At 45.4% G+C, this 14,524-nt stretch overlaps 1 pseudogene across 1 annotated transcript in view; it reads left to right on the top strand.

The window, feature by feature from the left end:
• Positions 1-13,439, top strand: part of LOC311341123 — a 36,121-nt pseudogene extending 22,682 nt beyond the window's left edge. The window contains exons 5-12 of the transcript in view: positions 174-396; positions 1,440-1,711; positions 2,001-2,281; positions 2,716-3,023; positions 3,740-3,841; positions 4,089-4,112; positions 4,561-4,628; positions 12,787-13,439. The product of the transcript in view is annotated as an uncharacterized misc_RNA (transcript). The remainder of the gene's footprint in view (positions 1-173; positions 397-1,439; positions 1,712-2,000; positions 2,282-2,715; positions 3,024-3,739; positions 3,842-4,088; positions 4,113-4,560; positions 4,629-12,786) is intronic.
• Positions 13,440-14,524: the final 1,085 nt, after the last annotated feature.

The raw sequence follows: 14,524 nt of genomic DNA, 5'->3' as shown, positions 1-14,524 counted from the left end.
TGCTGACTTCCTCAGCACCACGACGCTGTCACAACAGGAGACATGGAGTCACCCTGTAGTCCGTCGACATACTCTGAGTTTACATTCATATAAACACTATATATATATATATCATTTTTATTTTGTGTGTGTGCGTTCGTGTATGTGTGTGTGATACACACACACACACGCAGCGTTCGGGTGCTTCACTTATTTCCACTTCAACCGTTGTGGTCCACCTGGTGACTAATGACGCAACCGCCTTTCTGAATTGCCATTGGTCGAGCGGGTCGCCTCCTCCCTCCCTCGAGTCCCGTCGGTTCAGACGTTCAGGAGACCAGACCACCATCCTCCACACTCAGCATGGGGGCGGTGGGACTGCTGCTGTTGCTGGGGCTCCTCTCCGGGGGTCTGCAGGTAGGACCCTCACACCGCCTCTCTCGGTCCCAACAAGATCTAGAACCACGACTAGAACTATAGTGGTCCCGAAGCAGCGCTTAGTTTCGCTATCTTTCCTTTTGATCTGAAACTGCGTTTGTGTACAAACTCTAATTCGACCAATTAATCCACAGGATGATAATCGTTCACTTGTTCCGATATTTATATATTCCGATATTTTTAGATATTGTTCGATCCTACTCACTTTAATTATATATCAATTCATATCATCATATTTATATTACAATTAAACACGAGCCACCGAGTGAAAGAGGAAATATTGCCTCCAGGTCAGTGAAGTGTTGCGCATTAGGTGGACATTCATGCACATTAACATTACGTTAATAATGGTATAATAATGTTCATTTAAGTTATTCATATCTCATAAAACTGAAGGAAACTGTCTCATTAAAAGTTCACTTGATCAACAGAAGAGATTTAATCTCACTATAAATCATTCTCAGACATCCTTGAGAATGTAAAAATGTATTTAATAAAATGGTGGATAAAGGAATATACAGTTATAAGAATGAAACAGTTAGTAACATTAACATTTACATTGAGGGCGTTTATCAGACGCTTTTATCCAGAGAGAATTACAGGAAGTGCATTAGTCAGAAGAAAGAGAAACAACAATATATCTCTGTGGGTACAGTAAGGATGTTCATAGAACCAAGAGCCAGCACTAACCATCACTAGGTTAACCCATTCCCTGTAGACACTAACCATCACTAGGTTAACCCATTTCCCCGTATACACTAACCATCACTAGGTTAACCCATTCCTAGTTGAGTGGAGGATTCAAATGAAGCTGTTTGTGTTTTAGACGAAGCGTTGTTCTGTAACCTGAAGAGATGTCGATAAAGTTAAAACAAATCCTCCATAAATGACCTGTAGACAGGGGGGCGAAGCCAACTGCTGGGGGGGGGAGGGGGCGGAGCCAACTGCTGTGGGGGGCGGAGCCAACTGCTGTCTACAGTGAGTAAAGTTACCTGTCTGTCTGTCTGTCTGTCTGTCCACAGTGATTCACTCTCTGAGGTATTTCTACACTGCGTCCTCTGGACTCTCATCCTTCCCAGAGTTTGTTGCTGTAGTGATGGTGGATGAGGTTCAGATTTCTCACTATGACAGCGTCAGTAAGAGAGCCGTACCCAAAACAGGACTGGATGGACCAGCTCACCACAGAGGACCCAGACTACTGGGACTGGAACACTAGACTATATCAGAGTGACCAGCAGCTCTACAAGGTCAACGTAGAGACCGCTAAGAAGCGCTTCAACCAGACGGGAGGTATGTTCATTACATTATATATGTACACGCACGCACGCACGCACGCACGCACGCACGCGCGCGCACACACACACACACACACACAGACACACACGCACGCACGCACACACGCACATGCAGGAACACAAACACACACACACACACAAACAAACACGCATGCACGAGCCTGCGCACACACGCACGTGTCCATGACTACAGACAGACAGTTAACCTCTCTCTCTCTCTCTCTCTCCTCTCCCTCTCTCTCTCTCTCTCTCTCTCTCTCTCTCTCTCTCTCTCTCTCTCTCTCTCAGGTGCCCACACATTGTTCAGAGGATGCTTGGCTGTGAGTGGGATGATGAGGATGGTTATATTGATGGTCATAACCAGCATGCTTATGATGGGGAGGACTTCCTAGCGTTTGACCTGAAGACCCTGACCTGGGTCGCTCCGGTTCATCAGGCCTTCAGCACCAAACGGAGGTGGGATCAGGATAGAGCTTATAATGAACACTGGAAGAACCGCCTCACCAAGGTCTGTGTTGATTGGCTGAAGAAGTACCTGGCCTATGGGAAGAGCACTCTGCAGAGAACAGGTAAGAGTCACATGACCTGGTGGGCGTGACCGACTCATGTCTGGTGGATTAACTGATACACCACAGCAACAGACTGAACACCTGTCTCTCTCTCTGTCTGTCTCTCTGTCTGTCTCTCTGTCTGTCTGTCTGTCTGTCTGTCTCTCTCTCTCTCTCTCTCTGTCTGTCTGTCTGTCTCTCTCTCTCTCTGTATGTCTCTCTCTCTCTGTTTGTCTCTCTCTCTGTCTCTCTCTACCCCCCCCCTCTCTCTCTCTCTACCCCCCCCTCTCTCTCTCTCTCCCCCCCCTCTCTCCCTCCCTCTCTCTCTCTCCCTCCCCCCCTCTCTCTCTCTCGCTCTCTCTCCCCCTCCCTCCCTCTCTCTTTCTCTCTCCCTCATTCTCTCTCTCCCCCCTCCCTCTCTCTCTCCCCCCCCCACCCTCTCTCTCTCTCTCCAGAGCATCCGCGGGTGTCTCTGCTCCAGAGGAGCCCCTCCTCCCCAGTGGTGTGCCATGCTACAGGCTTCTGCCCTGACAGGGTGGTGGTGTTCTGGAGGAGAGACGGCCAGGAGCTCCATGAGCAGGTGGACCCGGGGAGGTCCTCCCCAACCACGACGGGACCTTCCAGCTCAGCGTGGACCTGGACCTCACGGCCGTCCCACTGGAGGACTGGGGAGGTACGAGTGTGTGGTCCAGCTGAAAGGCATCGAGGACATCCCCACCCGCCTGGACCCCAAACTCATCAGGGACCAACTGGGGGAAGACCGGTAGGGACCGCACTCACCTCCACCTCACCTCCACCCGACCTCACCACCTCCCCACCACCTCCACCCGACCTCATCTCAACCTCCACCTCCTGGTCCTGCTCTCAGGACGGGGCTGGGGTCAGGGTCAGGTCTGGTGACCCTGACCCTGACACTTCCGAGTTGCACTTGTGACGTCATTTCCTGTCTGGTAGCACTATAGCGTTCCCGTTGGTCTTTGTGATCGTGTCATGCCATTGGCTAGTCCTTGTTTATTGTTAGCTACATTAGCCTCTTTAGCAAACCAGCTCCAAAACAAACAACACAACTCTACATTGTATCGCACGCACAGCAAGACCGTGCAATGCATACATTGGTGACCGGAATAAAGTAGCAATGTAATCAAGTGTGTAAGAGCATTTAAAATCAACATTAAAACGACCAACGTGGTACAAACACAAAGAAAATAAATCTCTTTACGGGCGCAGACTTTTTAGTTGAGAGCGTCATCACTGAGCTCGCTCTACTCTCAGAATTCTGAGGGGGGGGGGGGGGGGGGGGCGACCAAAAGGGGGCGTGCCTCCGAGAAATGCCGCAAGAAAGCTGGGAGATTTCCCCACTTGGACCTCGGAAGGCTGGTGTCCGAGGCGTCTGGAACACACCATTACCTCGGGGTGTGAGCTGACGGAGGGGAGATGACTCCCACCTCACACACCTCACCTCCTGCTCTCCCCCTGAAGGGCTCCCGGGGGCCCTCACCGTCGTGGGCTCTGTGGTCGGGGCCCTCCTCCTGGTTGGAGCTCTGGTCCTGGCGGGAGTCTGGCGGTACAGGAAGAGGAACGGTGAGTGAGCCGACCCCTGACCCCCAGCTGCTCCTACTTCCTGTCCCCTCGCTGCGTCCCTTCCTAGACTCTGATTGGTTGTGGTGATACTCCAGCGGTCTGGTTGTAGAAACCTCTCCATCGCTGAATGACCAACCTCCTCAAAGGTCGAGGCCACAGTGATGTTGTGGCTTCAAGAATATGAAAGTAGAACAACATGAGGATGTTCACCACTGTTACAACACTGATCATTTCTCCTCATCCTTAGATTCAACCCAACGTCCAGCAGCTGGTGAGTAACATGTGATTTTACTGCAGTTCTGCTCTCATGATTCACAATACTACCAACACAGAGACCATGGTGACTTGTCTCTGGACTATACAGCGCTGCTGATCTAGAAACACCTAGCTCTGTAGATCTAGATACATCTAGCTCTGTAGATCTAGATACACCTGGCTCTGTAGATCTAGATACATCTAGCTCTGTAGATCTAGATACATCTAGCTCCGTAGATCTAGATACATCTAGCTCCGTAGATCTAGATACATCTAGCTCCGTAGATCTAGATACATCTAGCTCTGTAGATCTAGATACATCTAGCTCTGTAGATCTAGACACATCTAGCTCTGTAGATCTAGACACATCTAGCTCTGTAGATCTAGATACATCTAGCTCTGTAGATCTAGATACATCTAGCTCTGTAGATCCATCCAGCTCCTCACAGTCTGCTTCTTGCCAGGTTCTGACACCAGCTCTGAGATCACTGAGGGGCAGAAACATCTTCTGGGCCTGACCCCTGACCCCAAGGTCAGTACTCTGTGACATCACAACTTTTTGGAGGATGGGTGGGAGGGCACTAATATCTTCACAGTACATTACTGCAATACTTCATGAGATTAATATACATAGTACTTCATCACAGTAATATATATAGTACTTCATCACAGTAATATACATAGTACTTCATCACAGTAATATACATAGTACTTCATCACAGCAATATACATAGTACTTCATCACAGTAATATATATAGTACTTCATCACAGTAATATACATAGTACTTCATCACAGTAATTGATTTATTCTACATCATCACAGTATTAGTAATATTTTAACAGTATTCATCAGCCATAGTAATATTGTAACAGTATTCATCAGTCATAGTAATATTGTAACAGTGTTCATCAGTCATAGTAATATTGTAATGGTAATAGTACATTTTTAACCGTTAACCGTTCGTTCAAACAGATTTTCGACCTAAAATTCTATTTTCAGAGTCACAGCTTAACAGTTGAATTTCCTACCAGCTTCGTATATTTCCAGTTGGTCTCGTTGACGTTGAGGCGAGCGTGAGGACGTTCTAGAAGACGCTCTAGCCCAAGGTGGCTATCGCTAAAGCTAACCGCTGCGGACGGCGCAGAGCCTAACAACGACAATATTTAACCTAGAAACACAATGTGAAGCTTAAACGGTGACGGTATTTCTTGTTTCACTGGCGCTAAAACGATGAATCAAATGGAAATATGATTGTTATGTATCAGCGTTTGTCTGTGGGGACGCTTTCAAATGTATTTCGGGCCGCTTGGGTGAAAGAAAAAAATTACTTTGACCATTATTTTATCTTCTCCTAAAGTAGACGTTCTTAATTCATCTGACACTTCAGCCCCAGCATCACAGTATATATAATTAAGCAATAGATCACGACAGGCTGTGGTATACGCTCATTATACCACAGTTAAGGGGCGTTGTCCGTCCCGACGCGCAGCGGAGGGGTGGCGACCCCCTTCACTGTGGTATAATGACCGTATATCACTGACTGAAGTGATCTATTGCTTTTATAAAACGGTTATGTAAATATGGCGAAATTAAAGTCATAGACACCCTCAATTTTGAAAAAGCTAGAAAGTCGGAAAAGCACGGACGGTAGCTTGGTTCGCCGGCAATTTAGCCTTCTATCGAGTTCACTCGAACTCGATAGTAGGCTCAATTGCCGACCGTGTGCCTATTGCTTTACAACATTTCCACCCTCTCCAGCAATCAACATGTTTTTTAGGCTTCAGTGAACTATGCTATCGCTTTTATATATACATAAACAACAGTTAGAGTTAGGCGCGGAGTGATACTGAACGAACGGGCGTCATAGCTGTGTGTATACGCTCAATATACAACAGTTGGGAACCAATCAGATCGCTTCATTTAAGCCACCCGTTTTATAATCCATATTATAAAACGGGGGGCCTAAATCAAGTGATCTGATTGGTTTGTAGAGAGAGGTGGATCTAATGATTCATTTGCAACGTAAATCAACATGTGTGAGTTAGCCCATGCAGTAACCCCTTCTTTTTTTTGTAGCATCAGAAGAGATAAGCCAGTCCGACGCTGAAGAGGCAAGGCTAGACAACATATTTCATGTAAAATATAAAAGACAGAACAAACATGATAGATAGTCATTTATATCAAATATCAAATATTGTGTAGCCTCAGAGCAGCAGTCCAGCCTGTCTGATGCTGCTGGTGAACCCGATAGACATGAAGAAGACAGGACTGAGGGGACAGGTAGAGAGGACAAAAAATATTAAAATGATTTGATACAAGATAACCCACACGTAGAACTGACATGATGCATTGAAATGATCCCAAATATGTAATGGGTTAACGTTGTATTTTTATATACATAATTGATAGTTAAACTAACAGATCCTTGAGGTGGATTTTTCATTTGGCAAGCGTTGATCCAAAAAGGGATAGTACGAGTTTTGTGCTGTTCATTTATGCAAATTCTTCCATCACTGAAAAAAGTGGGCCGGCATGGGCCTGAAACTCCCGGGCCCAAAATGGGTCCCACTCCGGCCCTGCCGGTAACCCCAACAAACCCTGTGAAGCCCAATCCCCATGAGAGTCCCCCCCCCCCAGCTAAAAGTATTAAAGTTTAAACCTGGGTTTGCTCAGTGAGCACAAGTATAAAAAACATAAATTAAGAGAATGTCTCTGAAATGTCACATAGCCCCTCAATATATACCTGGCCAGAGACTGACTCATTTTTCTATATTGTCATTGCAAACATTGGTTAAAAAAAAAGCTTGATTTGTGATTTATGTGAAGCAGTAACCAGCAGTGAGGGGCAGACAATGTGACATCTTTGTATGTTGTTAGATATGACAATTCTTTCCCACTCTTTTTCATTCCACTAAAATAATTGTATCTTGCACTATTTAGATAATTTTCAGCCTTGATTTACCTTTCTAGGCACATGCAATTTCTAATATTTTGTACATGGACAAGATTGCTTATAAAATATTTCCCAGTGATCTTCACAAAATTCTAAACACATGCACATCCCAACATTGACGTGTAGTTGCAATGCACATATCCACGGATAAGGACTAGTTTTTATTATTTTACACAGTGGCAAAATTCTACGCGTGCTATTCCCGCAGTCTCATAAAAGGCCTCGCCAAATGTTTGTCCCAGTCCATCCCTGTCCAGGATTAATTCAGCTGAGAGCCTTTCGCCTAAGATTTACATTTTATTTAATAAAGCTGCCGGTCCGGTGGAGCCACAGTCGATTGGAGCTTCTTCTCGTTGTCCTTCAAACCATCTCTGTTGGGTTTGTCATGTGGTAATATCTAGCGTTTTTGTACCTCCCTATTTTTGTAATCATTGAAACCCTATATTGGTACCACGTATATGAAAACTGAAATAAATACTGTTAAATTTTTATCACGCTTAGTGTCTTTTGTTGCTAAAAGGAGTCAGAGAACGCTGAGCTGCAGCGTCCCGTCCGACCACCAGGGAGCGATCGCGTCCTACTTCTTCTCAGCGGCCTTACATGACCCCCAAACGAACACTGTTGTTGTCGTCGTTGTGTTATTATGGGATGAATCCCCCTGCAGTACCGACAGCCGCCGCCAGAGGTCAGGCTGGATCTGCCTCCGCGGGAAGCGTATCTTTTTTCCGTAGGATGGTAGAGGAAGGTACCGCCTTTTTCGCCGCTGATTGGTTTGAAGGGCTTGGCGGCAGGCTCTCCTCCGATTGGTTATTTGATTTAGTGGCTGTCGGGTAGTCTACCACCAACAGTAGTAAACAAACTCGATCCAACAGTGATAAGTGCGTTGCGTCAGAATTGATTTTCACATTTTCATAGCCTTTTTAGCTAGTCACAGCTGTTTGGGGGACTTTTGTGATGAGAGAGAAGCAAGTGCTAGTGATGGTGGTGTTTTTTTTTTTTTTTTTAATAAGTAGATAAAACTAAAAACAGTTGCAATTCGATGAGCAGAGGTTAAACACCAGTGTTTAAAAACAGAAGCAGATACATATGTTACACATTACTAGTAATTAATGTGTGTGTGTGTGTGTGTGTGTGATTGGTTATTAGATTTGGCGGCGGGCTAGTCTACTACCAACTAGTAAACAAACTCGATCCAACAGTGATAAGTGCGTTCCGTCAGATTAGATTTTCACATTTTCATAGCCTGTTTAGATCGTGTTAAGTTGAGTCCTAGCTGTTTGGTTGAATTTTGTGATGAGAGAGAAGCTAGTGATGGTGGTGTTTTTGTTTTTTTTAATAAGTAGATAAAACTAAAACTCAATTGCAATTTGATGAGCAGGGATTAAACACCAGTGTTTTAAAACAGAAACAGATATTAACTGTAGGTTAAACATTATTGTGTGTGTGTGTGTGCAGCCATGACAGTTAAGTGGTGTCATATTTGTGCAAAGGAGGAGTTGGAGACCATCATACCGGATCACCTTGAGGTTAGGATTAGGAATAAGTCAAATAAAGAGTCAATTTTAAGCTTGCCTTTTGAAATAATATGGTTGATTTACTAAGATTATATTTCATTTATTTAAACAGCAACTTCTGCCTGAGGGGCACTGCAATTTCCTTTGCAGATACACACCACTGGAGAGCGGTTTCACAGCCTCTTTCATCACTAGCACTTGCTTCTCTCTCATCACAAAAGTCCTCGAAACAGCTATGACTAGCTAAACAGGCTATGGAAATGTGAAAATCAATTCTGACGGAACGCACTTATCACTGTTGGATCGAGTTTGTTTACTACTGTTGGTGGTAGACTAGCCGACAGCCACTAAATCAAATAACCAATCGGAGGAGAGCACTTCTAACCAATCAGCGGCGAAAAAGGCGGTAGGCCTTCCCCTACCATCCTACGGAAAAAAGATTTGCTCGCCGCGACACCGCCGCCGGTGGACGGAACTTCCATGCAGTCTCCGTGGCGTCGCTGTTGGTCTCTCGTCTGCAGTCCCAATCAGTCCCAGCGTAGGGTTAGACTGCTCCTTCGCCTCTTCCTGGTTATCCTTAGGTTTGGCACTGTCCACTCGCCATACCGGCGAGTCATACCGTGTCCCGCCTAGTCACTAAATCAGGGGCGTAGCCAGGACGTCATTCCTTCCTATTATATACAGTCTGTGTGCAGTAGACCCACACCAGAGCAGGCAGTTCATGTCAAAACCAGAATTGTTGACGGTGGGGGGTGGGGGGTTGTTGTTGGCACCTAGGGTGGCCAATCAGGTCCCTCTGGCTCCGCCCCTGCACTAAATGCCACTTTTTTGTTCCCATTGTTTTATGTTGAATAAAACATATTAGTTTCTGTTTCTGCTTTTGTTTATTGACAATATTGTTAGGTTAAAAATAGAAGGAATGCATATTTAAGCTTAGGCCTATATTGCTGTAGTAGCCAATGCTAGTGATAGTTTTTAGTTTTATCCTATAGTTTAGTTTATCCTATTTTATCCTACAGCAAGAACAGAAGGGATTTTGAAAATGAGATAAACGGGTCCAAAACGGACCCGGGCCAGATGAGCCAGGAGTCCGTTGCAGGTCCGCGGCGGATGTAGGCCTGTATACATTTGCGGGTCCCAAGCGGATGCGGCGCGGAGCCACTGCGGGTCCGCGATCCGCCTTCGTAGCGGATCCGTCACTGAGGGCAAGTGGACGCCGAGACGGGTCCATTTTGCGGGTCCGTTCCGGAAGCCGCGATACCTCCGCGGCGGATCCGTCGCGGAGTGCTTTTGCTGTGTGGGTTGCGAATCACGAGCTATTTGCTTGTGGATCTGTGCGGATCTTGGACAAGATCGTCTCAAAAATGCGTAAGTGAGGAAAGAGATGCGCGTGTGGTCCACAAATGCTGAGTCATACTTCACGAGCAGAATTTTCAGTTTTGCAAATGGCTTTTTTTGTTTTTACAAATGGAAAATTGTGTATTTACAAAAACACAATATATTTACAAGTACACCCGTATTTGTAAAAACCAAAATACAAGTTACAAATTAGAAATTTGTATTTGTGGATAGCAAAACACGTGTGCAAATCAAAAATATTTGTAGATCACCCACGTTTACAGATATTAATGAGACAAATTTAAGCCCATATTTTTCATTATACAACGTGAACAACTGTAAATTAATTATACTTCGTACACAGACCTTATACCGACCCCGTTCTTCCCATTTGGAGGGGAGGCTGATTAACAGCAGCAACCGACTCCATGCAGGTGAGCTTCACACATGATTTTGAGGTATCTCATTAATTCAGAAAAACGAGCAGAATTTATTTTCTCAAGTGAATGCATTACACTTGGTTTTTAAACTTTCCTTTAAAAAAGAAAATGAATCATGCATGACAAAAGTGGGACTTACGAAATTATGTGTGTGTGTGTGTGTGTGTGCTACAGTGTGTGTGTGGGCGAGGGCGGAAGAATATCATGACATACTGTATATTATATATTATATTATATATTGCTTTTGTGTACTCTTGTACGGTGTCCTTGAGTGCCAAGAAAGGCGCCTTCTAAATAAAATGTATTATTATTATTATTATATGTTGTCAAGTATTCTTATATTACATTTATGTAATATAACATTCTGTAATATAAATGTTATATAAAATGTTTCTAAAAATATATATAATATATAATTTTGAAAAAAGATCTGACAGCGTTTACAATTTAATGATAAAAGTATTAATAAAGTCCCAGTTAACTCTAAATTTAATTGTAAAATGTTTTTGTCAAGACAAAAATTATCCAGTCAGTACAGGAAATTATTTGTTTATTGATTTAAAATATGCAAGTCATTTATAAAACTGTGAAATCAATACATCCTTAATTGATTATTTTCCAGTGAATAAATCATGACAATAAAAACATATATGAAGCCAGTTTTATGCCAATGATCAGGCACATCTCCAAGTGAAGTGAAAACTAGGAACACGAAGAGAAGTAAAGCAACAGGTGAGAGACAAGGTGTCCAGCCACGCCCCCAGTACCCCCGTACCCCTAGTCGGCCACGCCCCCCAGTCGGCCACGCCCCCCAGTACCCCTTGTCGGCCACGCCCCCCAGTACCCCCAGTCGGCCACGCCCCCCAGTACCCCTAGTCGGCCACGCCCCCCAGTACCCCCAGTCGGCCACGCCCCCCAGTACCCCTAGTCGGCCACGCCCCCAATCGGCCACGCCCCCAGTACCCCCAGTCGGCCACGCCCCCCAGTACCCCTAGTTGGCCACGCCCCCCAGTCGGCCACGCCCCCAGTACCCCTAGTTGGCCACGCCCCCCAGTAGGCTGTCTCCTTCCCTTACAAGAGGACATGAGAGCCCACTGCAGTTCTGCCCCAGCCTTTCACCCAGACTGAGGGCCCCAATATACAAAAATATGAAATATATCAAGGTCCAAATGACCCCGATATACATAAAACAACAGGTAAAGGTAGTATAGGTGAAGAGACCCATACGGTCAGACCATTTGGATATAGTGCAGTGACCACAACTTGACCAAACACCCAACAGACCTGCTGCTGGAGATGGTAAAAGCTGCAAACTCGGCACAAGGTGACTGTGGGACTATATGGTGTAAAATCATAGCAATAAGGCAAAAGACGGCAGAGATGTACATTTTAAAGTGAAATACATGCATATGTAAACACCTCTACAACACGTTTAAACAGCTCTAACATATACGCCCAGCTGTGGATTATGGCTATTAATAGGAGATTCCATAGGTACCTATGCCAAATTGAAGACATAAATAAATGTAATAAAATTAACATTTTGCAAACGTCCGTTTGACAGTGGATTTTGACACAGTATGCTTTAGAAACATGATTGGTGATTGTTTTGATATTTTAACTTCCGGTAAACCATTTATTAAGGCATAACAATGCCATATTACCATACCGTGGTCTGACAATAAAATAATGTTTACCATCATGTAATCAGTAGGCCACCACCATACTCATACGGTCAAACAGTAGGACCCTGTCATGGTTTATTGCAACTTAATTTAAATTCACCTGTTTTTATATTCCCGGATATTTCTATGTTACCCACTACAGCTGTTGCTGTAGCAGCAACAGCAACCATTGCAGCTCCTGCAGCCAAAGCAGACAAACCCCCTGTAGCTCCTGCAGCAGCTGCAGCAGCAACCTCTGCTCCTGCAGCCAAAGCAGACAAACCCCCTGTAGCTCCTGCAGCAACAGAGGCTGCTCCTGCAGCAGCAGAGGTTACTGCGTCTGTAACAGAGGTTACTGCGTTTGTAACAGAGGTTACTGCGTCTGTAACAGAGGTTACTGCGTTTGTAACAGAGGTTACAGCTCCTGCAGCCCTAAAACTTGAAATTCTCATTATTGCAGCCCCGCCCACAACTACGACTCCTATTTTCCCCACCTGGCACAGGGTTTGCTTAGCTCCCTTCAAAGGACTTTCAGCTTTTAGCCCAATCATTACACCCATACCGCCCCCCACCCACCCTCCGATAGCGGCCCCAGCTTTAATAAAGGGTAATGTGTACCCAACCACGGCTACTCCAGCGGCCCCACACAAAGCCCCCAACACCAGGCCAGAGAGCCCCGCCGCCACCACCTTCCTCACTTTCTCCATCAGCCTGGGGGAGAGCAACGCCTTTTCGCGCAAACTGTGTCTGGAGGACCCGACTACTGCCTCTACCTTCAGGTACATGGGGTTGGTGTAACACCCTCCACCGTTGTCCTTCACAACCTGCTCCACCTTCCCCAGCAGCTGGTGAACTTGCTGCACATCGCTGGACGCCCGGTTGTTGAGAACGTGGTACCTGCCTCCACACCTGTCAATCAAAGCCTTGAGGCCAGCAGGTGCGCTGGCCAGGTACTCCTCTATCGGCTCGTCCAGGTCATCTCCCCTGGTGAACAGCACCACCGTGTGGTTGCTGACCGCCGCTTCTCCAAATACAGCAGCCATCATAGTGACGGCCATGTTCTCCTCCTCTGTGTAGCGTCCCACCGGGACCACCAAGAGGAAGGCGTGGGGGCCGGGGGCCGTCAGCGCCATGCAGCGACTGATCTCCGTGATGATCTGCTCCCGGGTCAGGTCTGTGTCTCCAAAACCTGGCAAGTCCAACACCATCACCTTCTTCCTCCTCCCCGCCTCCTCCTCCACATGGTGGTCAGAGGTCCCCCGCTGGCAGACCTTGGTAACGGAGCTGGCGCAAGCCTTTGACAGGAAGTGTCGTTGGCCCAGGATGGTGTTCCCTGAGGCGCTCTTCCCAGATCCCGTCTTTCCAATCAGGATCAGCCTCAGCTCTTCTCCTGGATCATTCTCTCCCATGTCTGTTGGCCACGGCCCCTCTGCTCCTGCTGGTGGAACAGTACACAAGCTGTCCATTAAACACACTACTGCACAGAGCAACAATGTTGCACCGTATTGATAAAAAATAATAATACAAAATGTTGTTTAAGAGATTATGTCACTAAAACAATATAATATTTTTAGTCTTTGGTTATCCAAAACAATGCTTCATAATTATGTAAATATGTATAATAATAATAATTATGTATTCTTCTTTTCATAGGAAAATGTGATGGTATGATAGGTTTAGAGCACTGTGGTGCAAACGTTTATAAATGGCACAGATAAATAGTTGGGAGGCAGCTATTGATTTTGGAAAATATATTTATAAGCACAATCATTTATGGTAGGTTAATAAGTTCACAAATACATTAACAATAACACGTTTACAAAATATATGGATTACCATAAAGGAACATATTCACAGACACAATGTGTGCGGTACAGTGTGTAATGTAGGCCTACATCTTAGATTCATGTAATGATTTATTCTGGTAGGCCTACCACCGAATGTCCGCCCTGTACGGAACCTTTTCTAAATCGTCATGTCAGAAAAATGTACAATTGACTTAGTAACTGAGCTTCTCAAGATAAATCCACCTTACCTGATTCCATATTGGGTATTTCTTTCTCAATATTTCTTTTTCCTATCGTATTTGATCTGTTGTTCGGGTCGACTCCAAAGAAATCAAGAAGCAAACGCAGTTTCTGTTCAAGTCGGTTTCTTGGTGAAGTGTTGACAGTGAAATAAAGTTGAGAAATCCGTACCGCAGGTTGGCCTACTGCAGGAACACACTCATTAGTTAGGAATAGTTAAACAACTAATCTAAAACAACGTAGGTCATGTGTAATGACACAAGGTCGCGCTTTACTAAACCACACATCAAACTTGATAAGTTTGAGTTTCACTTTGACTACAGAAGCGTAACGTGCTGAAGCGTACTGTGCGTTCACACCAAACGCGACGGGGCGACGCAACTCCATACAAAGTCAACGTAGATTTACATTCTTCTTTCGGACGCGCTGCCATGGGCAATCCCAACTCGGGAATGAGACAGGAGCCCAGGTTTAACCGGTTTCACATATA

This window comes from Micromesistius poutassou (genome assembly GCF_964030765.1).
Source record: "Micromesistius poutassou genome assembly, chromosome: 3".
Taxonomy (NCBI): domain Eukaryota; kingdom Metazoa; phylum Chordata; class Actinopteri; order Gadiformes; family Gadidae; genus Micromesistius; species Micromesistius poutassou.
Note: the sequence above shows the minus strand (reverse complement) of the source record. Positions and strands in the feature narration are given on the sequence as shown.